The following is a 22,000-nucleotide window of genomic DNA, read 5'->3' as shown; positions in this document are numbered from 1 at the left end:
GGGCGCCTGGGTGGCTCAGTTGGTTAAGCGACTGCCTTCGGCTCAGGTCATGATCCTGGAGTCCCGGGATCGAGTCCCGCATTGGGCTCCCTGCTCGGCAGGGAGCCTGCTTCTGCCTCTGACCCTCCCCCCTCTCATGTGCTCTCTGTCTCTCTCATTCTCTCTGTCTCAAATAAATAAATAAAATCTTTAAAAAAAAAAAAAAGAATGAAATGTAAACTCCATGACATGGTCTTTGAGGTCCCGCATCTGGCTCCTCCTTGAACTTCATTTTATTCACTCTGTCCAGCACAGGTGGACAATTTCCAGAGCCATGCTTCTTGGCGGTCCTTTCCCTAGTTGGCTGTCCCTTCCAGTTTCCATAGTTGAATGATCCCAACTTTTACGTGCCTCCATCACATCTCCATGCTGTCCTCTGACGCACTCACTTTCTAAAGATAACCTGACCTTCATCTTTGAGAAAACACAGAACATGATTTCTGAGGTCCCTAAAGTAGCTTCATGTTTCCTCCAGAATACCTTTCTCTTCACTGGTCATCTCCTCAACCGTGTCACAGCGGACATGCCCACACCCCTTCCCACTTGTTCTTCTTCATGGGCTTCTTGTCCTCCCTCAACCTAGAGTTGCCTGAAAACTAAGACGAACACAGGGCACCCAATTAAACTGGAATTTCAGATAAATGGCAAACAAAATTTTTTGCTACAAGTATGTCCTGAATATTGCATGAGGCATACTTACGCTAAAAAACTATTCACTAGGGCGTTTGGGTGGCTCAGTTGGTTAAGCGACTGCCTTCAGCTCAGGTCATGATCCTGGAGTCCTGGGAATGAGTCCCGCATTGGACTCCCTGCTCAGCAGGGAGTCTGCTTCTCCCTCTGATCTTATCCCCTCTTGTGCTCTCTCTCTCTCTCAAATAAATAAATAAAATCTTAAAAAAAAACCTATTCACTATTTTTCTGAAATTTAAGTTTAACTGAGTGTCCTGTAGTTTTCTTTGCTTAAATCAGGCAACCCGACACCTACCTTCTTAAAATTGTTTCCCCTTCTCTTTCTTCCTTTCCACTGGGTGCTCCCACTCAGCTTTAAACTCTCAAGCTACTTCCACTGATAAATTCTTAGCACAAAAAAATCATTCCCTCGATTCTCTTATCCTTCAAGCTAGTGCCCCAACTCTGTGGTCTAGTCTCTATTTCAACTTTCTTACTTGCTTTCCGTTCGTTAGGTCTTTGCAATATGATTTCTGGTTTGACTACTCAATACTCTTCTTAAATATCACAAATGCTTTCCAAATTCCCTCTCCTGCAATCTTCATATCCAATTAGGCTTCTCATTTGGGTGTCCCGCAGATATTTCCCCTTACACACTGTTCTCCTAAATGTTAAAGAGTTAACTTTTAATTGCCCCCTTGTAATTTATACCTCTTTCTGTTCTAATTGTTGTGATTTAAAAGCATCTACATCGATCTAGTTGCCTAGGCTGAAATCCGTGGAGTCACATTCCTCCTTATTTATCATTCCCAATATAATTGGTTACCAGCCTTTATGGCTTCTGTCTTTGGAATAAACCTTTTTCAATTTTCTCTTCTTTACCTCACTAACTTCCTGTCTCTGCTTTAGATTAGGCTTCTACCATTTCTCATGTGAATTAGTAGCAATTTTAGATCAAAGGGGATGCAACATTTTGTATGTTTTATATATATGCCAAATTAACCTCAAGGATTGTGCCAAATTTAACTCCTGTCAGTAAGGGATAATAATGTTAATTTTCAGGAATCCCTACCCAAACTGATTGTTGTCTTGGAAAACAGCTTTGGCAGTACAACAGGTTAAAATGCCATTTCAGTGTTTTAATTGCATTACTAAGAAAGTGGAAAACATTTTTTAGACTCCAGATTTTTTGAAAACTCAAAGGTGGATCTACATCTCCTGCTGAAAATCTTGTGTTGCTTCTCATTGCCAGTGGGATGAAATTTAAAGTTCTTGGCATGACATTTAATGCTTTTCACTACCTGGCCCCCAAATATTTTCCCAGGTTTTATTTCACATGATCTTCTCCCCACATGCTGAGTGAAAGGAAGTAGAGAAGGAGATTTGGTAATTTCCTTGTGGTCAGGAACTGTCTTTTTTCTCTCTCCTACCACTGTAATCCTAATTCTAGCACATAGTAGGTGCTTAATGAGTGGAAGGGTGATGGCTGAGAGTGAGATGAAGGGGAATGAAGGTTTTGGTGGAGGTGTGTCGGAGATATCCTCGGGTTTATGGCCCCAAAATGCCTGTTATCCCTAATGCTACCTGTCTGTGGAAGCTATGATATAAAAATAGATAATCTGGGATAATTCACAAAAATGGGCACATAGTTGTACATGTTGATAATATCTTCACCAATATATGAGGAAAAGCAAGGACGCTATTTTCTGGAAGCCACAATAGCAATCCCTTCACCAGCAATCTTAGCTGGCTAGAACCCTCATGCCTACCTTCTGGGCTTCCAGACCTAGTGATTGGCTGGCAGGGATTTGCTGACCTTTCTTCAGCTTCACCCAAGATGACAATACCCAGGCACCACAGCTACGCACAGCCCCAGTTACCCCATGCCTCCTAGAGCCTGCTCCTCTTCCTGTGCGTCCCTGGACAGCTCCCTTCCAGTCTCAGAACCACCGATAGAGGGCAGCTCTCAGATCGTCTTTGCTGCACCCTCTAGTGGCCACTAGGTTGTTGCACAACTACCAGAGTTGAAATAGGGCAGTAATGTGTGCAACCCTGCAATATCACAAAGCATTAACTCTGTTCCAGCTAGTTTTCCCTGGAACACAGCTCTTGTTCCCTGTATGGCTCAGACAAGGTCTGAATCCATTTCGGAGGATTCTTGGCAATAGCTCCAGATCTCCTCCCTCTTTTCTTAGAGCACAGTGTCCCTTACAGATTCCATAGTTCCATAAAGGAGATGTGTGAATTCAATGCTAATATAATGATCCTGAGTTCTGTGCCTGATTTATAATCTATGTTATAAGACCGCCACTTGGTATCAATACGTTACATATTTGCATTAATTGCAATATAAGGGAACACATAATAGTTCGAAATGGTGGCATTGCAGCTTGACAGTCCTGATTTATGAAAATAAAGAACAGTGTGGAAGATGTCATCTTGCCAGTAACCTTTGTATTCTGAAGCTGCTCCCATTTTTAGGCCGAGTGACTCTCACGGTTCATGCTCATTTTACTTTGGGGGGAAGAAGCCACCCCGAGTTACAGAGAGAATCTTTCCCTAAACTCGCAGCCTCACTGCAGCACAGCCCATGCTCAAACCTGTCAGTCTGATGCCCAAGTTGTCATTTTTGTCCTGCTGACTCTCTCCCCAGAGCCCGATGGAGTCTCCTTGAGGCAGCCGAAGGAGTGACAGATAGACAAGTTGTATAGTGGGGCCATTTCAGGCAGCCACATGAGGTATGGAGAATGTGATTTATAGGTATTTTTTTCCCCAGGGGAAGATGGATTTCATTATTTTCCACCTCAGGTAAGGGGTAAACCTCTGGGCTTGACCTTGGAAGGTTGTGCGGCTATAATATGCTGGCTGAAGTGCTGATATAGAGTAAAACCTCATTAAATCAATATTGGTTATTCAAAATCATGCTTGATTGGAAGGAACTGCTCTCCCTCAGCTGCCTCATGCCTCACTGTTCCTTGAACAAAAATATTAGCTACTTTAAAGTGGGCTAAGCTGTGAAGTTTTCCTGGTCCTTGGAGTTATATGGTTATTTCTTACTTTTCAAATAGAAGGCAGTTCTGAAACACCAAGTCCAAAATTGATTATAATTTACTACTGTCACATGTAGGTTTATTACCAAAAAAATCCTGTCTGTTTCAGTAAAAAAGTCATGTGTTTTCTCCTCCCATTGGCACAGGTGTACAGTGAATGCTTATTGGAATAAAGAAGCTTATGGGTCCCTAGGCACATAGAAGTTATGTAAATAAACAGCCTTGGCTAATTATCCATGGCAATGGTCAACCAGAATGCAGATGGATGAGCTCCATTGTCAGTTTAAAGGCTTCTTTTAGCCAGAGTGAGCCCGGGTTGAAGGAACTGGGAGAAGATCTGAGGTCACAGGTGATCTTGGACCATTTTACCTCCCATCCACTTCCCACCAAACCAAACCTATGGTAATAGACATTACCAAAACCCATCATTAGGGTTTTCAATAAAGGATATCAAAATACCTCAGAAGAGAACAGGCAGCTAGAGGTCTGGTTAACCCACACATTAATAAGTAGCAGTTGTATATTTATCTTCATGATCACGCCAGAAACTTCCAGATGTATAATGCAGCATGCAGATCCCCAGAATGCTGGGCCTTCCTAGGCCTTCAGAGGCAGTACTGTATATTTGTATGTTTGCCATCTCTTGACTAAAGTTTTGAGGGTTTAAATGAGGCAGGCTGTTGGATTGAGTGTTTGCTTTCTCTAAACCTTCTTTCTTTCCTTTGGTCCTTTCCCTGGTTGAAGCCAGGATAGAGCCTGTTGCTTTTGTCTTCACTATGCCCCCCTCCTCCTAAATCCCTCCAAATTTCCAGATCTGTCCTGTGGGGAATGGGAAAGGGTCCAGGTGGTGTTAGGGTGGGGCTCCTGAGAGACCAGAAATTAGATCTGAGTTAAAGAAGGCTGGGAAATGGGGTTCTGGCTGCTCTGGGGTCCTGGCTTGGAATCCCTTACCACCAGCCATCATGTGGGATAGGGATGAGGAGCTGTTTGTGTTTGGGGATCCCATCCTCAGTTTTTCCTCTTATTTCAGGGACACTTCTAGGTATCCCAAAATCCAGGATATAGGGATAAAACCAGGCACATCTTTCCTGAAATGCATATGCTTGGTGATCTTCCGTGGCCATGGCAAGACCTCTGCCTTGCAGCTTCCCCTGGCTCCTGCTGCTTCACCCCAGCTGGGATCCTGAACAGCAAGGCTCTTCTTGTCTACTTTGGGAAGGCTGCCAACTTGCCCATGTGGATGTGGCTTTAGAGGTGACCAGTATAAGCCTATTTTGAGAAAACCTCATACATGGAAAGCAGAATTTATAAAACCAAGAAATGAGGACATGGTCTCTCCGGTAACAAAGGGAATTCTTCCAGATTCCTGTAAACCATTAACTTTCCTAGAAGTGTTTTCAGTGTTCCTCATTTTGCTTACAACATTCTTTTTAAGGTGCCTTTCTACAGAGTGAGCAGGGGAAGCCCTCGAGTCCCTTGTATAAAGGGACACGTGGGCTGAGAGTTTGGAGACCTTAACACAGGCAAGGAAGCCTGTAATCCATGGTGGCTGGGATGGAAGAGTAGCTGAGGACACTCAGCAAATTAAAGACATTTCTCTTTTATCCATTCCTTGTCCTCATTAATTCCCCCAATGCACTGTTTTCCCAGGACTGCAATGAAATGAACCTTGCTTGATTTGTCTAGTCATAATTAGAGTCTTCCTTTCTCTTGTTAGACAGTAATGCCAATAATGACTGCAAACATTTTGTCTTCTTTTAGAAAGGCAAAGAGCCAAAATCGCTATATCTGTGAGTTGATGTCAGATTTATAATGCTGAGATGCAAGCTTTGTGCCAAAGATGCAAGTGCCAAAATTTCATTAAGCTTTTGGAAGGTTTAACCGTGCATTAAGAGATCCTGTTTTTTCCTGATGAATTTTTCTTCCTATTTATTTGCACTGGAAACCAGAGCTTTCTGTTTACCATGACTCATTTTCAGGGAAGGCAAGTGGGAGGGAAGGGAGAGATGAGGGGAGGTAAGGTATCCGATGGGAAGTGAAGGGGAAGGAGGTTTGGGAAAGTCTGAGGGCAATAGTAAGAAGAGGAGAGGTACAGATCAAGGGAGAAAGGAAGAGAGGCTAAGGAATCGGATGAGTAGTCGTGTGTGCATGTGTAAGGCAAGTGGATTACTTAGAAAGAAGCCAACAAAATAGAGGGAAAAGTTAACTTGATTGACTTGCTTTGGCTAGGTCTCTTCACCTGGGCTCACACCCAGGCACACCAGAGGACAGTCTAAAAATAGGCGGAATTTATCACATGTGGTTAAGCAGATTACTCCCAAGGGGGTGTTTCCCAGGGCCCAAATGGTGAGATCCCAACCATTTTGCACTGCAGAAGAGGTAATTTACTTCACACAAGTGAGCACTTGGCTCCCGGGGAGAGTATTTCTTCCTTTCTGCTCATAACAGAATGGGGTTCAATATTCCCAGCCCTGTTGGTGGGAATTACATACCCATAAACCAAGGAAATGAGATAATTAATGGATTTTGATATTCTTTGGATGAGAGAAAGGCAGCAAATCTTTCCAGGACTCCTGACTTAGGCTCCCTATCCCACCCCTGTGTGGCAACTCAAGAATGTTTTAGAAAATTGTGCTTAAAAGCTAGAGACAGAACACACATTTCTTTCCTTTCCCCCCCCCGCCCTCCAGTGTTGGCACCCAGAAGTGCATTTCTCACATGTAAGATTATCCCAATGGATAATTCAGTCCCCAGGCGCTGGGAAAAATAGGTTTGGAGTTTGATGAGCTGCCTGCTGCTGGCTCCTCTGTTTTCTGGCATCAAGTTTTCTCAATAGTGGACTCAACAGTTGCATTTTTCACCTACAAAAGAATTGCTATCAGAAAACCAGACAGCGGATAATTGTATTTTGCGAATTGACGGTGAAACTACTTGGTTTCAGCCAAGGTCCAAAGGCTGATAATGTTCAACCAGGAGAAATGGTTTGTGTGGGAGAATTCATTTTTGGGTGCTCATTTTTACTGGAGGAAAGAAGTTTGCTTAAGATTTTTAAATAATTCTTCTCTAACATGCAGCTAGAAGGTTCAGAATCTTTAACAGCTCTGGTGAACCCTGCTCTATTAGTGTGAGTGCAAGACTCCTGGGAAAACTGGAGGCTCCAGCTTCAACCAGAACCTTCATCTATCTCCTCAAACCCACCAGGAAAGAGAATAAAAATACATGCCATAAATAGCGAATGTGTTGGCACCTCACCACCTGGCTGTACTGGACAAGGAAACATGAAGTGCTGAGTGTTTCCCTCTGAGCACAAACCTAGGGCTGCTCCCACACCTAGCTAGAGGAGAATCAAGATGTTTCCCCAGAAGTGCACCAGCTGTCCATGTGGGCCGGGCTCATCCATCCAAAGCTGCCGAAGAACAACAGCTTCCTTTTCCTTCTCCCACTTGGCCCACCAGGATGACTGCAATTTTCTGGAACTCCTATTTTGTGTCATTTTTCACTGAACCTTGAGCGAGATAGAAAGAGAGACCTACATTCTCCTCCTTGCTCTGGAAAAAATGTACCAAGGGAGTGAGAATAAAGGCAAAGCCTGTGGATCTGTTCCTTACACACATTGGACTCATTCCCACCTCTGTGCATGCTGTTCAACCGACTTGGAACACCCTTTACTCTCCCATCAGCACCCATTTACCTAAATTTTATTCATTCTTCAGGACTCATTAAATCCCATCTGCTTCATGAAGATTTTTCCATCTATGAGTTTACTCCCTCCCCTGGTCTCCTGTATCTACAATCTGTCCCAGAATTTAATGTGCATACAGACCATGCCTTGTATTTTTTCTCCGTTTCCCTCCTGTACCCGCACAATGGTGTCCATAATAAGCTTCCAGAAAAGTTTGTTGATTGACACATTGAGGAGATGAGCTGAACCTCATTCTCCTTTCTGCAGTAGGGAACAGGGGCTGAGAAAGTTATAGTGTGTGTCTCACATGTAAGATTATCCCAATGGATTTCTGGGTCTGGATCCTCACTAAAGAGCAGTCTTAAGGACAAGGGGATCGTCCCCTGCCCCCACACCTCCTTTTTTCTCTCCACTATAATTTTTGTATGGACCAAGGTAAGATAAAATGGCTATGACATGGGAAGGGCAGGCCCCAGGCAGGGGGGAATTCACACAAGCTCGGAAGGTCCCACCTGTTGTTCTTCCTGTGTAAATGTTTCTCGGGATCAGGCTTTCAGAGCTCAGTCTTCAGCTCCCTCAGAGACTCCCTAAACAAAATAGTGTGATTACAGTGAGAAGCTGAATTGAATACCAGGAGGGCACAGGACAGGGAGTAACCAGCTCTGTTCTTAAGGTTGGTGATGGGGAGCTGGGGATGGTGATGGTGGTGGGGTCATGCAAGATTTCACAGGGCAGGAGACCTTGGAATTGGCTCTCAAGTCTCGGGTCAGAGTCATGGTCCTTTAGCCTGGCACCGAGAGGGAAGGGCCCCCAGAAGCCCCGCAGAGAGATGCCCTAATTCCAAGGTCCTAGGTAGCGGCACACATGGATGTCCTCCTTGACACTCGTTGGCATTGGCAGTGCTTCACAGACCCAGCAGCTCGGGGGGAGGTAGTGGAGTGCTGTGAAGATTCTTCCATCCTATTTCCCAGACACACAGAGCTGCCTCGAGAAGAGACTTCTAGCTGATGGGCAGCTGGGAACCCAGGGGGCCAGGATGGCCAAGCAACTTTCCAAGGCTGGCTGGCAGTGACACAGACATGCTGAACAGTACTCTCTGATGAAGGCGAAGGGGAAATCTGCTCTTAAGATTGAATCCAAACTGCAAGTGGTAGGGACAGAAGGCTCAATCCCGGTGTGCCTGTTGTCAGGGATCTGTCAGAGCCACCCCTCTCCGGGAGTCATCAGCTCACTGCACAGCAAATCCCTTTGCTGGGACACCTGGTGGCCAGTGGCAGCAGCAGCTTGATCAACACTGTGCACTGACATCAATTAAAAAACAAACAAAGCAAAGTAGAACGTGGCTCTCCCTTTGGATGCCTGCTACGTCTGGTGATTTCTAATGCCACCTTCAGGATTTGCTGAGAACCGATTGGGTTTGGCAGCCCTGGGTACCAGTTTATTTAAAAGAGCTTTATTTAAAATGAAATAATAGGGAAGGAAACCAAAGGAGGGGTGATTTGCCGTGTGGTCCCAGGCTGCTTTCAGTGTTGGGACATGGTTTCGAGAGAAGCATGAGAAGATGGCGGCTCCAAGGCCTGAGTTGTGGACTGACAACGTGGGAACCATGGTCCCGATGGGGGCCTGAAAGGAAGCAAGCAGGGCGTGACATGCCCGGGGAGAACCACGGCAGGGCTTTTCCCTGTGATGTGTTGTTCTGACCAGTCTGGAGGCTGGCTGTTACTTACCCATCCATCTGAAAATATTTACTGAACATTTCTGATGTGGAGGGTGTGTGCTTGGTGTGGGACATACAAGGCCACTGTAGTCTCTGTGCTCCTGGTGCTCACGGTCTAGTCCTGACATTTGACCGGTATGGGGCTCATTTGGTGCAAGACAAGGACCACACGAATTAGTCTAACAATTTCATTATTCCTTCCGTCATTCTTTCATTTGACTTAACCTCTCTTCATGAATTTCTAGCCCTGACTTGTGTTTGAGGAGTTCGGCACTTCATGGAGGTGGCCATGGCAAAGAAAAGGCACTCTGGGGAGGGCACAGAGCAACCAACTCGGGTGTTAGGGTTGTGGGGGCAGGGGGCTGGCTTGTGGAAGTTCCACAAGGGCAGGAGACATTTGGATTGGGTCCCGAGAGAGGAGAATTGTGAGGAAAAGAAGAGGAAGGGACTGACAGCCAAAGGGAGGGTGGCCTAGCCAGGGCACCTACATGGATGAAAGCACTGGACAGGAGAGGAAGCGGGCACATCCTATAGAATGGATGTGGGCAGGTGGACCGATGGAGGCCAGCCGTGTGTGTGTGTGTGTGTGTGTGTGTGTGTGTGTGTGCGTGCGCGGGCACGCATGTTTGGATGCACATGCTTGGGCTCTGTGTTTGTGCTCTGTCTGAAAATGTTGGATTCGTATGCTGCTGGGATGAAGTCTTAGAAGATGCAAAATTCTGCAATCTGACTTTGAAGGGGAGCAGTAAAAATGTGGGCATGACACACCCAGATCTGCAAAATGTGAATTTGCCTTCACACTTCAGACTAGAGGCCTCCGTCAGTGTTGCTTGTTTTTCTACGTCCTCTATTTGTTATTGAGAAAAGTCTCCAGATTTCCAGGAGAGGTGATCATCACAAGAATGTCAGGGGTGTGCTTTACTCCTCCGTGAGTTCCGACGCTGGAAGCAGTTTGTTGACAGGCCGGGATTCAGGCAGGAAGGCAGGGTACTGTACTGGGCAGGCTGGGTGGGTGGCCAGGGCCGCTGACCCCCACCCTGGAAAGAGAAGTTTCCACCAGGGCTATCACTACTCTGGATTTCTACAAAGTAACATTTCAGGGACAATCTGTATGTTTTAACAAATTTTGCTATTATGGACAAAGCTGGAATTACTTCTAATCATTTCACGAGGGACATTTTAAAACTTGCTGACGATTTTGCTATTTTGTCGGTGTGGAACTGACCCATTTAAACTTTCCAGTCATATTAATTTTTAATTTAAATTTAATGAAATTAATTCAAATTAAGAAGGTGACCATTATCAATTTCCTTTCCTATTAGTTCCTTAATGCTTTAGCAAATTGCATTCTAAACTTCTCCTTCAACGAGCTAGATACATATTCATGGGTTTCCTAAGAAAAGATGAATTTGATCTTGATATGCTAATCCATAGCCATGGCAGCAGTCAAGGAGCAGCTAGGGAGAGAAGTGCATTCTGGTATTAATTATGAATCAGGCATTAAGAGCTGGTAAATAATTAAAGCTTCATGTGTCACAACACAAGTTAAGGATCAGTGTATATTTCCATTACCAAATGCGTTTGGGGGCTATTTCTAGCCCTATTTTGATATTGACTGAACATAAACTGGGATGCAACTAGGTGACTCTCATTGATAGAAATCTCATCGTGCAGAATTTTGAACTTACTGAACTACTGGTGTAGGGATACATCCCATTTCAGAAGCTGAGGTCTGGTGTTTCTCGGAGCTTCTGGGTCATCAGCCCCCTCCCCTTAAAGTTTCTCCACTCTTTGGGGGGGTTCTGTGCAGAGGAGTCATGAATTGGGCAAGAGGTTGTGCTGCTTCGAGTATGCACCGATCAGTCATCTCTGCAGCACCCAGGAGCTGGTTAAAAGTGCAGGGTCACTTGCCTTGGTTTCCTCTTCTACCGTGGAAGGGAGGCTGTGTTCCACTTTGGCTCTCCCCGGGTTCTAAATCTCCAGCCTCCCCTCCTCCGCATCCCACTCTGAGGGGCTGGGTGCTGCTGAGGGCCGGCTGCAGGCCTTTACTGAGGTGCCGGAAGCGGCGGTCTTGGGTCTGAATCCTGGTTCTGCTCCTTGTTAGCTGTGATCTTAAGTAGGTTCCTGTGATCTTAAGTAAGTGGGAGGGGCACTGCCTACCTCACCGGGCTGTTGTCAGGAGCGAATTTCTGTGGGAAATAATGCTTTCCAGCCGCACAGCAGTCTGCAAATGGGAGTCATGATAATGATGATGGTGAGGAAGGCACTGAGGCAAGAGTAACTTTTAGAGGGAAGATTTGGTGGCCAGGAAGGAGGTGATTAACTCAGTGGACAATGGAAGGATGTTAGAGATTCTTGAAAAAATAGTCATGCATTAGGCTTGATGGCCTCAAGGGAAGTTGAAAGGAGAGGTTTCTTGGCATGGGTTTTGGGAGAGCAGGAATTATATTCTCAGAGAGTGAGACTTGCCCTGGAAAAGAGAGGAGAAGGGCATTTTAGAATGAGATGCTAGCACCCCATCTGTCCAGACCTCTTCGCATCCTGACTTTCTCTGCCTCAAAATGCTATCTTGGTTCCACTGAGGAAACGAATGTGACCTCATGGGGATGTCAGCCTTTTCTCTGGATGTGACAAATAAATACCCTTTGCGTCTTTTCTACAGTTCAAATGAAATGAGGAAGGGAAAGAAAACGTTTGAAATTCTGAAGTCTAAAAACCTCAGTTTAAGAATTTCTACTTTATAAAGACACCTGGGGTTACCTTTTTCAGAGACCCCTATTTCATACCCCAAATGGTAAGTGTTCTTAACGGAATTGGGCCTCTCGAGTCTTTTCCACTCTACAGAATCTCCTTTCTTCGGTTCCCTTAGTCACTTCTGCTCTCGAGAAGTATGAAAATGATATTTATTACAATAATAAATGTTGACCTCTTCAGAGATAGAATGAGCCGTTACTGGGATGAGGTTAAGAAGCCCAGAAGCCCCAGGAATGTTTTCATTGTCCTTTCAAAATGCTGGGTGAGCCGCTGAACAAGAATGAGAACCTCTGGGCATTTCCCATCAGTGGCTGCATGTCACAAGGTCACAGGCTCTGGCCCTGCAGGGACATATGAATATCAAATACGAAGGGCTCCTTCTTCCTTATTCTCTAGAAGGCACAGTGTGGAATTACCCATTATGGCCATGAATTGCCACTTTATTTTCATGGCAATGAAAGAAAGGAAAGCTGAACATTAAAAAAAACCCACAAAAAACCAAAACCCTCATCTTAAACTTTTTCAATTTTTAAGCCCACAAATACAGGGGTCAGAACAAGAGGCCCTTCTTTTTAAAAATATTTTATGTCAGGTTGTGCCATATATAGTATTTAGCAAGCTTATTTTCTCTCATCTGGGAGGTAAAGGATTTTTTACCAGCTCCACTCACAAAGCAATTTATAACCATCTGCTGAAGTATATTAGAATTAGAACCTCAACTTCCCATTTAAATTTGGGGCACTGAGTTTGATCAGGTATTGATAGGTTCTGAAACTTTGAACTTGGTTCCAGAATTGGTTGTTTGCGGAATCTTTTAGGTTGGGGGCAGGGAGGAGGAAGGGGACAGAGGGTGCTGCTAAGGTCTAACGTCAGAAATTTCCTTTCTCCTTCCTGTCTCCCAGAGCACTGTGTACCTCACTTTACACACAGAGTGGGTGTGACTCACACTGTATATTGTCTTCATTTGGGACCCTGAGAGGCAACGCAGCTAAGTGGGGAAGGACTTGGGCTCAGGAGCCAGCTGCCTGGGCTTACACCCTGTGTCAGCCACCTACTAGCTGTGGGACTTAGCAAGATACTCTGTGCCTCAATTCCCTTATCTGTATAATGCTGCTAATGGTAGTTCCTACCTGTAAGGTCACAGTGAGGATTAGATGAGTTAATACATGCAATGCACTCCAAGCAGTGCCTGGCATATAGTAATCGGTATGTATTTGCTTATTCTTTCTCATCCCAGCTGCTTGACCCTGAGCTCAGAGAGAGAATTCATCTTTCTATTTCCATAGTGCCAGGGATAGTGCCGTTCAGTGGTGCATATACATCATTCCACCAATATTTAGCACATGCCTGCAGTGAGTCAGGCCTTGACTGAGAGGCTTGATAACTGCCCTTCTGGAAGGAATGGTTTCCCCGGGGAGAGGAGCAAATATTGCAATACTGCTAATTGGGGAAGTTTGGGATGCTATGGAGCACATACCTAAGAGGTGCTTATCTCAAACCTGTGGGGAGCAGGTCAGGCTTTCTCGAGGGAAACTGAACCTTAGCCGAGTCTGTAGGATGAGCAGGAGAGCAGAGAGGATTCTAGGTAAAGGGAAGCACCTGTGAGAAGGTATCCCATGAACAACTGTTGAACGAAATGAAATTCTGGTCAGCTTTTGAGAAGGTGAGGGAACCTCAGCATCTTCTTAAATTATTAGTTGAAACAGGAATACCATTACTGATGGCCATACCTTAATTCCTTGAATAAGAATGAAGGTGGAAGAAGGCATCCTGAGAAGAGTCCCCTTCTGCCAGGAGGGTCTTCCAGTGCTCAGGTCTCTGTGCTAAAGCCACCTTGGGCACATCTCTGTGCTTTATGAAACATTTTCCCCCTCAATCCCCCCTCCCTTGGCCCTTCCCTTTCCCTCCCTCCCTCCCTCTTTCTCTTTCTTTTTCTATTTTTCTTTCTTTCTTTCTTTTCTCTCTTTCTTTCTCTCTCTCTTTCTTTCTTTCCTCCCTCCCTCTCTCCCTCCCTTCCTTAAATTTAGATTTAATTGACATGTTAGTTTGAGATGTACAACATAATGATTCCATATTTGTGGATACTGGGAAATGATCACCGTAATAAGTTTAACATCCATCACCATAACACATTGTTACAAATTTTTTTTTCTTGTGGGGAAAACTTTTAAGATCTACTCTCTTAGCAACTTTCAAATATATAATACAGTGTTATTTATTTATTGCTACAGATTTATTCAACACACAACAGTCTCCTTCAGCTTTACTAAGGTGGCTGACCATGTGTACGACCAAATCCACCTCTAAACTGGAATTCAGTTGCTAACTCAGTCCCAGTCTCAGCTCTCTTGTCAGCACCAGGGGCACAGTGCTTTGTCCATAGGTGTCTCTGTCAGCTTCCCCTCACGTGAGTCTTGCAGGTCGCTCTCCTTCCAGACCTTTGGGCCGTAGTCCACCAGTCTCAGGACGGCTGTGGCTCAGAGTGGCAGGCACCATCTCAGGGGGCAGGTGGAAGCAATCATGGAGATCCTGGATATGCTGGTTGGTAAGCTATCACTAGGAGTGCCTCCAGGCAAACCGTTCCTTTACATAGCCTCATGATCTGAGAGGCTGTATGGACTTCATGATGTTAAGATCGGGCACATTCTTGTTTGCCAGCTCAGGGTGTTTGGGCATGTGGACATCCTTCTTGGCCACCATCACTCCCTCCTTGAAAAGGACTTCATAAATGGCAATATGGTTCTTGGGCATCAACATCTCGGTGGCTGCTAAGTCTGGGGCCGGGGCTGGAAAGGCAATACAGTATGAACAGTAGTCACCATGCTGTACCTTCCATCCGCAGGAGTTAGTTCTTCTATAGCTGTAAGTTTGTGCTTTTTAACTACCTTCTCCCCATCATTGCTTTCTTATACATGTATTTTAATGCCCTCTTTCTCTAAATCCTGGTCTGTCTCTAGCAGCTTACCCTGATAGTGGTGGTAGATGTTTTGACTGCAGAGGAACGCACAATTCATTGCAAAGAACACATAGGTCAGGTTTCCTTCATTGCCATCCTCAGACCTGGCAAAACTCTGCCATCCTTGAAGGGAGATTTGTTCCCATGTGGATTGCTCAGGGCACCCCTTCACTCCTGCTGAGCCTCACCTGTACCCTCTCTGTCTTCCTCATCATGTCTTCATATGATAAAGCCAACTCTTGAACTGGAAGACAGTGGGGTTAAATTAAAACATTTATTGGCTAGTCATTTAAAAGCCATGGAGCAAGAGGTAAAATGTTGCCATGCTCTCATGGGGGAGTTTTGGCACTGGGCAGAGGTGAGCCAGTCACCACCTTCCTTTCCCTTGAGAGGAGCGGAATTAGCCCTTGTCTGTATATGGCGCCTTTCTCTGAAGATAAGTCCTTGATTGAGTTGGAAGCCTTGTTGCTTTTCATGCCCTTTGATAGCAGGGTCCCCTTGACTGTCAGTAACCTATTCAGCATTTGACTCAACATGATCAGTAGCTTTCCATTAATGCTCTTGGACCCAGAGGAAGCAGAACAGATGAGAGAAGGCGAGTGGGGTGATAGATACTTCAGAATCACCCAGAGGTAAATGGTTATTTCATATAGAGAATTCAGGAGAGAGATTCACTCTAAATATACATATTTCCCCAAGACAGGTGAGTGATTGCATTGCTCTCTGGAGGCGGCTGAGGTGGCCGTCAGCATTTTGAGAATTAGCCTACTTTGGCCTTCCTTTCCATGAAGAAGAAAATGTCCTTAGAATAAATCTCCCCCAAGAGAACTTTCTAGAACAACTGAATATGTGCAGTGACTTTCCCAAAAAAGCCTGTGTTTTTCTTTTTATGGTGAATTTATCATTCCACAAAATGTGGGAGATAGGACTGCAATATAAAGTGATTTCTCATGAGATGAGCAGCAAGATTAGATAAGTAGGAGGTTTCACATGCCAGCCTCTCTGCCATGCCTGTTCGTGTGTTTAACATTTGGAAAATGCCCTCAGAGGTGTTTAGGAAACGTGCAGAGTTGGCACACAATTATGGCAATGCAACAGAGCAGCCACGCCCAGAGCCCTGGGCCTATGCAAATGCCACCAGATAGGAAAGAAACAGGAAAACATGGCTCTCAATGAAAAATGGAAACGATCCCATCATGTTTCTCTAGTTAGGAACCCACTTAGACTAGGTGCTAGAGTAGGTTTGCAACAGCATTTTATGGACCCATACTTCCTTCCCTCTAGTCCCCATTGCATCTTCCTCATAGCATCATGGACACCTTTTATTATTCATTTACTGATTTATTTGCTGCACCTTAAAGGTTATGTAGACTTCCTTTGCAATAGTCTCTTTTAAAAAACAGCATTTGTTTAAAAATGGTCAAAGTGGGGCGCCTGGGTGGCTCAGTCGGTTAAGCGACTGCCTTCGGCTCAGGTCATGATCCTGGAGTCCTGGGATTGAGTCCCGCATCGGGCTCCCTGCTCAGCGAGGAGCCTGCTTCTCTCTCTGACCCTCCCCGCTCTCATGTACTCTCTCTCATTCTCGCTCTCTCAAATAAATAAATAAATCTTTAAAAAAATAAATAAATAAATAAAAATGGTCAAAGTAATATATGACATGAAAACAAAAACCCCAAGATTGCAAAGTGGCTTATCATGAGAGGAATAGAAGCTGTCTCACTTAGAACCATCTCTCAGCCCACCTCACAGAGGCAACGGCTTTGAACTTTTTTAGCTGTTTCTTCGCATAGTTATTGTTATTGATTGGTTTATTAACTTTAGACATTATTTGTTCTCTTTCTAGTATAATCATGTACCTCTAATACTCTACTCCTCACTCCTCCCTCCATTCTTTAAATAGATTATTTTAGTTGTAGCAGTGGAGTGATTATATTATTATGAGTATTTGACTATTTTACATTTCAGAGTCCAGTAGAGTATCATTATTATATTTTCTTTCTTCAATAGCTGTTGGTTTTTCTTCATGTTTCCAATGGACTTTCTTTTTTCTGTGTATTGATTGCTCTTACATCCTTTACTATTCCAAATCTTTAAGAATATGTCGAACCCTAACAATGCCTGAGTTACTCCCCTCCATGCTCTGCCTCAATTTCCCCTTTGACTCTCCCTTTAGTGACTAGTTCACCATGAAACAGCAAGCTCCTTGAGAGGGTGCCATATCTTCATGTCTGTATATTCTTCGTACCTATCACATTGTTTGGCACGTACTGGGCATTCATTCCATATTTGATGAATGAATGAGTGACTGTATTTCCACAGAGTGTTGAACAAACGAAGTTAGGCTTTATGGGCTTGAGTGAAATGACTTTCAGATGTTAAATGTGATAATATAATTTTTCGAATCTACCAGTTTACTTTCTCATCGTCTTTACATTTTACTCTTGTCTTCACCTTGTGAATATTCACACGTTCCCAAACATAACCTGAACAAAGTATTATCAATCACATAAAAAGATGAGTTATGATTACTGAAGTCTAGATATGAAACAGATGCCATTCATTCAATAATTTAATGCAGTGTTTGCTCACCTAGCAAACTACTGTTTGCATATTTATTATTATGACCTCCATCTCTTCTTGGTGTGATTATTGACTGTAAGCCATATATGTAATTTCAGCTGTCATGACTTCAGCTTTGCACTATCTGGTCCCTCTGTCTGGTATGTTTTCTCCATCACCTCTCACTCCCCAACCCCCCCCAACACACATGCCTAAATTTCACCTACTCTTTCTTCTTAGCTTAGCTCCATCATCACTGGCCAGGCCATTTCTTTCCATTTGACACTCTCACATCATGAAGCACTTACCTCCACTGTAAATGAACTTTGACCTGAGTGATTCTTTGATTGATTTTTGATGACTGTATCCTCCACTAGACTGTAAGCATCTAAGTGTGCAACGCTGTTTTGCCTTCTGTTTCATCCCTAGCTTTCTGTGTGGAACTTAGCACGTGGCAGGTGCTCAATTATACCATTAAAACTTTCCCCCATGATTTAATTTTTTAAAATAAGTCTTCCATGAGTTTAAACTTCTGGAAGTTTCTTTTCTAAAAATAATTGTCAAAAGTTGACTTTTGGGCTGTGTGAAGGACTATGAGAGTAGGCTTAAGAAATCTGGATTAGTGAGATATCAAGAAATCCAGGTAATTTTGTTGTTATTATTATTATTAGTTTTAAAGCAGTGTTTTCTAAAGTGGAGGTGTTTTCTATTGGGTATGGAAAGAAAATATAAGAACTTCTTTTCATAACTATTTTATTTTAAATGTGGTTTAATACTTCATCTGTGATTGTAAGTATTCAAGTCTTCCCATATAAGTGAATTTTCTAACTAATGCTTATTCCATTTAGCACAATAATATTTCTATATGTACTATTTTTAACCAGTTTTTCCCAGTAGACACACAGACCTTTCTGCCATCTTTGAAAGAGTACATTGGCCTCAAGCTTTTTCCTGGTGACTCAGTCATTGCCAGACACACTGGAGAGTAAAATGTACTTATTATTGATTTTAATGGGTTTGAACAACATATTAGTAGAAAAACTGGTTAGATGTGAAGACTGACTTTTTTAATGTAAGAAATCCAATATTGAGTGAATGCTAAAAGACCACTTGTAAAATATGAGCGGAATAAGAAGAATAACAATATAAGAAATACAGGTGTACCCACAGCCCTGTTTTAAAAATAGAATATTTTAATTACCCTTAAAACCTGGAAGTGTTACTTTCTCGATCCTTCTCTTTCCTTCTACCCTTAGATGCAACCATTATTCTGAATTTTGTATTCGTGATCATCTTGCTTTTTTATGGCTTCAAAATGTGTATTTGCAGCCTGAATAATATGTTATTTAATTTTGCATATTTCTGATTATAAATGGAGTCATACTATATGTACTCTGCACCTTGATTTCTTCTTGCTGCGTATTGTGTTCATGAGATCATTTCTTATTAGGGAGTGTAGCCGTACTTTGCTCACTTTCACTGATGCATGATAGCCCATGTGAGATGACACAACATTTATTTATCCATCTTTGTGGGTTGTATCTAGGTTTTGCTATTACAAACAGCAGTGTTTGAATATGCTTTGCACCATCCTCTGTGCACATGTGCAAGAGCTTCTCTTGAGAACGAATCTAGGGTTGGAATTGCTGAGTCATAGGTTTATGTGTATTTTAAACTAGATAAAGCCAAAATATTCTCCAAAGTAATTGTCCAAATATACACTCCCAGTGGCAGAGTTTATGAGTGCTGGATGTTCTACATTCTCTCTAGCACTTGGTATTGTCAAACTTTTAATTTTTGCTACACTGGTAAGTGTGAAGTGTTAATTCATTATAGTTTTAATTTGCATTTCCCCAATTACTAATGAAGTTGAACATTTCCCCCCCATATTTATAGGTTATTCAGATTTTCCTTCCTATGAAGTGCCTGTTCAAGTACTCTGCCCAAGTTTTGTTTTGTTTTGTTTGCCTTGTTTTGTGTGATCTGTGGTTCTTTATACTATATTTCATCAAATACAAGAGATCACTGATTGTAAGGGGTGCTAATATTTTATTTATCACTAAGAAATAAAAATACTAACAAATTGTGACACCCTGTTAATTGTAAGATATGTCTGATTTAAAAGATGCTGAAATATGAAAGAAATATGCATTTCAGAATGATGGAATATTATATATTCTGGATATTAATCCTTTGCCAATTAAATGTATTTTCAACTATATTCTCCGGTTTATATTTTGCCTCTATCTTCTTTGTACAGTCTTTTAATGCAAACTAGTTCTTAATTTAATATTTTACATTAGACTAATTTTAAAATCCTGTCCTCTATGCTTTGTCCTGTATGCTTTATGTCTCAAGGAATCTTCCTCATGCTGAAGTCATAAAGATATCTTTCAGTATTTTCCTTTATACATTTCATGGGTTTGCCTCCCACATTTGAGATTTTAGTTCACTTGTAATTGATTTTGGAGGATGACCTGAGGAAGGAAGGTTTCAAAATAACATAAATTGTTCTAGCATCAAAAAAGCCCATTCTTTACCAACTGCCCTATAATTCTACTTCCATCTTAAATCAGGTGTCTATATATGTGGGTGGGTCTGTTTCTGGGCTCCCAAATCTGTTCCATTAGTATATTTGTTTCTTCCAACACTATTACTATGCAGATGGATATGGATCTACCATGAAGCTCCAGAAGCTTAAGCATCAGTACCACCTCATTTCAGTACCTCTCATTTGCTTGGATTCCTGATTTAATATTTATAATATTGGATTATTTTCTTTAGAAGCGTATTCCATTTACATAAACTTTAGGCCCTACTTAACCTGGATCCACCCTTTTGTGCAATCTTAAATACTATTAACTCAAGTCCTCTCCCTGCCCCCCATTCCTGTTCTTCTGGAATGCCTCGCCTATTCTTGGGCCTTTGCTTTTTTGTATGCATTTTAGAATCCCCTTGTCATCGTTCATAAATAAACTTCAGTATTTTCAGTGGAATTACATCACATCTCTAAGTAAAATCGGGCAACTTTGACATCTTTGCCATATTGAGTTTTTCAACCCATGATCATGGTGTATCTCTCCATTTATTTAGCTCTTCACTAATGTCTTTCAATAGAGTTTTCTCTCTTTTTTTTTTAAAGTAGGCTCCATGCCTAGCACAGAGCCCCACATGGGGCTTGAACTCACAACCCTGAGATCAAGACCCGAGCTGAGATTGAGAGTTGGATGCTCAACTGACTGCACCACCCAGGTGCCCCAAGTTTTCTAATTTTTTGGGAATATTTTATGTATCTTTTATTAGATTTATTTCTTGTACTTCATGTGTTTGGGGGGTACTGTAATGAATATCTTTTAAAAATTGTATATTCTAAATGTTATTGATGCTATATAGAAATGCAATTAATATTGAACACTGATTTTGTATTCAGCAGCTTTGTTTATCTTCATTATTAGTTCTAACAGCTTAGTTTTGGGGGAATCCTATGTTAGTATCGTCAATTTTGTTTCTCTTTTTCCAGTCATACTCCCACCTTCCTTCCATTCCTCCCTCCTTCTCTTCTTCTTTCTCTTCCTTTTCTCCTTTCCTTCATTCTTGTTTTACTACACCGCCTAGGGTCTCCAGTGCAGTATTGGAGAGATGATAGTCATCTTGTCTTCTTTTTTAAAAACAGCTTTATTGAGACATAATTCACCTACCATACAATTCATCCATTTAAAGTGTATGATTCCATGGTTTTTAGTATATTCAAAAAATGATGCAACCATCACCACAGTTTAATTTTAGAACATTTTTATTACCCCACAAGGAAACTCTGTATCTATTAGCAGTCACTCACTCTCCATCCTAACACTCCTTCGCCCCATCTCCATCCCTGACTCAGCCAATCCTAGGCAAGCCCTGATCTTTCTGTCTCTCTAGATTTGCCTATTCTGGATGTTTCATATAAATGGAATATGTGGCCTTTCATGGCTGGCTTCTTCCACTTAGCAGAATGTTTGTTTTTTTTTAAAAGATTTTATTTATTTATTTGAGACAGAGAGAATGAGAGAGAGAGAGAGCACATGAGAGGGGGGAGGGTCAGAGGCAGAAGCAGACCCCCTGCCGAGCAGGGAGCCCGATGCGGGACTCGATCCAGGGACTCCAGGATCATGACCTGAGCCGAAGGCAGTCGCCTAACCAACTGAGCCACCCAGGCGCCCTAGCAGAATGTTTTTAAATTTCATCCATGTTGTGACATGTATCAGTACTTAAATTTGTTTTTATTGTCAAAGGATATTCCATTGTATGGGTATGGCATATCCGTTCATTGTGTAACTGAACCTAATTTCGTCTGCCTGATGCGCAGCAAAGTCAGTCACTGAAACATCAGGTATGCAGCAAGCAAAGAGTTTATTTGTGAGGCAGCCAAATGAGGAGATGAGAGGACAAGCCTCAAATCCTCCTCCCCGAAGGGGGACAGAACAAGTTTTTTATAGGAGTTGACGTTACATAACATTTTGATAAAAAGGGCAGGGAGACTTATTTGAAGAAAGATGGTGCATGTGCATTGAGCCAACATATATGTAACATAT

The 22,000-nt window shown here is 42.8% G+C and overlaps 1 pseudogene; it reads right to left on the bottom strand.

Annotated features, from left to right (window-relative positions):
- Positions 1–14,177: 14,177 nt before the first annotated feature.
- LOC110587730 lies at positions 14,178–14,668 on the bottom strand (annotated as a pseudogene).
- Between the last annotated feature and the right edge of the window lie 7,332 nt (positions 14,669–22,000).

This window comes from Neomonachus schauinslandi, chromosome 3 (genome assembly GCF_002201575.2).
Source record: "Neomonachus schauinslandi chromosome 3, ASM220157v2, whole genome shotgun sequence".
Classification (NCBI taxonomy): domain Eukaryota; kingdom Metazoa; phylum Chordata; class Mammalia; order Carnivora; family Phocidae; genus Neomonachus; species Neomonachus schauinslandi.
This window is presented reverse-complemented; position numbering and strand designations above follow the sequence as displayed.